The 3,593-nt window shown below is 37.0% G+C and overlaps 1 pseudogene across 1 annotated transcript; it reads left to right on the top strand.

Moving 5' to 3' along the window:
• Positions 1-1,186: 1,186 nt before the first annotated feature.
• LOC311121305 (erythroblast NAD(P)(+)--arginine ADP-ribosyltransferase-like) lies at positions 1,187-1,942 on the top strand (annotated as a pseudogene). The gene has a single exon. The product of its transcript is annotated as an erythroblast NAD(P)(+)--arginine ADP-ribosyltransferase-like (transcript).
• The last annotated feature ends 1,651 nt before the right edge of the window (positions 1,943-3,593 follow it).

The following is a 3,593-nucleotide window of genomic DNA, read 5'->3' as shown; positions in this document are numbered from 1 at the left end:
CAATAAAAACACTACATTCAGCGTATCATCAACGTATCGTCAAGGCCGTAAAGCCACACTCTCCTTTAAAAGTGTATACCAGCTAAGATTGAATGGGCCACCAACAACAATGTAGAGCAAATGCATGCTATGAGATTTTCACATTGAACTTCAAATTAAATCAAAATGTATTGGTTGCGTACACAGATTTGCAAATGTTATCTCAGGTGCAGCGAAATGCTTGTGTTTCTGGTTCCAACAGTGCAGTAATACCTAACAATACAAAACCATATGCACATAATCCTAAATCAAAATAAAGAAATTAAGAAAATAAATATAAGATTGAGATTTACAGTTGCATTTGCAACCAAATTACTTTCTTATGCAAATTCAATAATAGTTGCACAAATAGGGGTGACAGTGAGCAGTGAACAAAATAACCATAGATGGGAAGTTGACAATAACTTATTAGTAGCATAAATACATTGTATTTCTGTGGTTGCAGCCCTAAAAAAATGTAATTTAATTTAATCAAATTAAACAGATCCAATGAGTTACCACCCGTAGAGCGGGATACCTCTATGGTTCATTAATTAATGTAAGAAAACTGTTATCGAAATACTACTCTTTTCAAATTACACCAATTCTTGCTTTGTAGCACCCACAGACTGTAGTATTAAAGGAGGACTGAGTAAGGCCAAAATGTCACAATACAATTTAATGATTTTTCAATAAGTCATGAAAAATAATTCATGAGGAAGTTTAAAATCCTATAAATGTGTTTTAACATCCAAAGAGTGTGCCACTTTACCAACCCAACCGTGGTGGAAAATAATTCATGAATCAGTTACGAGTGCTTATAAACGCTAATGTGTCTTCTCTGATTGTACCCTATACATGTATAAGTATGTGTACACATAAAGGCTTCATAACATAAATATATGTGGAACAGAGACATTTAGCAGAGACAAAGTTGCTTGCTTATAACAGTTCTTGTGGAATGGGTGTTATAATGTTTATGTCATTACTGCATAAGACAACATAAAACTGCGTAGGCCTATAAAGAGTATATGATAATAGGGCTTTATGACTCTTTATGTCACGCATATAAAGGCTTATGACTCTTTATGTCGCATATAAAGGCTTTATGAATGCATTATGAATAATAACACTGTAGTGTTACCATTGTCTCTTCCCCTTTCTGAAGATGTATCCCTTACTGAATCGTCTCAATTCCCACCCAATACCACTTGACATGGCCCCTGACTCTTTTCGATGACTCCTACGAGGGCTGAAGAGAGAATATCTTCTGTGAGGTGACAAACAAATTCCTACCAGAGGAGAAAAATACTGACAGAAATTTCAAAGACGCTTGGGGCAACGCTATGAAATTGTATGACAACAACCATACATCTAACATTGAACAACTGTCATGTGTATGTGAATCCACAATGGAGGATTTACGAGCCATGCAATGAGGCGACTCTTACCCTAGGGAAGAGCTACAAGACACATTTTAAGTATCACTCCTTGCATTTCCTGTTGCCTGAGGCCTTGTGTATTCTTAATGAAGCCCAGGGAAAACAGTGTGTAAAAAGCTTCCGTGGAGCCGCTGTAGCTTGCCAAGGAGAAAAAGATGACATAATGCGATTTGGCCAATTTGCTTCATCAACTACTGACGAGGATGTGGCTAAAACATTTGCAGATTGGAAGAATTGTTTTAAGGTCAATACCTGCTTTGGTGCTTCCCTGGAAAGTGAAAGCTGAAAAGGAGGTGTTGATTCCCCCATATGAGGTTTTCAAAATTGCTAAGGTGACCAAGAATAAAGTATTGGAAGAGAAGGACAAAAATATTAAGAGTGAATGTGAGATTGTCTATGAACTAGAGAGCACAAAAACAACCAAAAGTGACTGGAATTGCCATATTGTCGAAAATGACAAAAACAATGAAGAAAATGTGTAACCCCATGTAACACGTGACATGTTACATTTCTTGGTCGAGTTCCAGGCCAAATTCATTGCAGACGTTGCATTGCATCAACCAATGGTCGGTGCCACCTCTTCGACTGCAGTCGGGCATTAGATTGCTATAACACATAATCTGTTTAGCTGATACGTTAAACACCTACCCAATCGTTGTGAGATCTGGCAGGCGTCTGTGATGTAGTCACCATCCATCTTTACCCAGGTTCATGTGTGTTTCCAGGTGCAGCTTATTGCAATCAAGGGCGGGGCTTGGCTGCAAAATACCAGGCTGTTGGGTCAGTCTTGTTCTCCCCACGCTGTGTGAAGATTGGTGTGCCTTGTGAGGATGGAAGTGGTGACAGTCCTTGAATTAATTTGTAAGTATCTGGGGGGCGGTTTTAGGGAAACACCCCCTAAATGCAGTGGTGGAAAAAGTACCCAATTGTCATACTTGAGTAAAAGTAAAGATACGTTAATAGAAAATGACTAAAGTAATAGTGAAAGTCACCCAGTAAAATACTACTTAAGTAAAAGTCTAAAAGTATATTTAAAACCAAATTCTTTTAAAGTATCAAAAGTAAAAGTATTAATAATTTCAAATTCAATATATTAAGCAAACCAGACGGCACCATTTTCTTGTTTTTTTTAATGTATTGATAGCCAGGGGCACACTCCAACACAGACATACTTTAAAAACCGCAGATCATAGAAACACGCTGTTTTCACATATGTAGACACTGATTTGGTGCTGGAGATAATGAATATGAGGTTTAAAAGTGGCAGAATTGCCCTTTAAGGCAACATGGCAATAATAATAATAATAATAATAATAATAATAATAATAATAATAATAATAATAATAATAATAATAATAATGATGTTTGAAAAAATGGATTCCATGGAATAATTTATACATTCCAAAATTGCTTCTGACCAATCATATGGCCAAATAAGGATAAACTGGCTCCACAGCTCAGTTACAGTGCAAACAGGATTTTTTGTCTTTAAAAAATAGGAAAATCAGCGAGAGAGAAAGACGGAGAGAGACAGAGACAGACAAAGAGTTTACTTTATTAGGATCTCCAATAGCTACTGCACATGTAGTATTCCTGGGGTCCACATAAAACGTACAAATACATAACAAAGTACAGAATAGTTATAGGCAAGAACAACATCAGATAGTATATACAAAAAATAAAGAGATATATAGAAAAGACACCAAAAACACTACTTATAGAGACAGAGAGAGACACAGAGAGAGACAGAGAGAGACATAGAGAGAGACAGATAGACACACAGAGAGAGACAGAGAGAGACACAGGGAGAGACACAGAGAGAGACAGAGAGAGACACAGAGAGAGACAGAGAGAGACATAGAGAGAGACAAATAGACACACAGAGAGAGACAGAGAGAGACACAGAGAGAGACACAGAGAGAGACAGAGAGATACACAGAGAGAGACAGAGAGACACACACAGAGAGACAGAGAGAGACACAGAGAGAGACAGCTCATTTCCACTACTACTATTATTATTGCTGTTGGTCCCACCATTTTTGTTATATGTATACTTTGACAATGTAAATAATTTTACTTGCCATGTCAATAAAGTCTATTGAATTGAATTGAATTGAATTGACAGAGAGAGAC

The sequence above is a fragment of the Coregonus lavaretus genome (assembly GCF_964263955.1).
Source record: "Coregonus lavaretus genome assembly, contig: HAP1_SCAFFOLD_8300, whole genome shotgun sequence".
In the NCBI taxonomy this organism is placed as follows: Eukaryota; Metazoa; Chordata; class Actinopteri; order Salmoniformes; family Salmonidae; genus Coregonus; species Coregonus lavaretus.
This window is presented reverse-complemented; position numbering and strand designations above follow the sequence as displayed.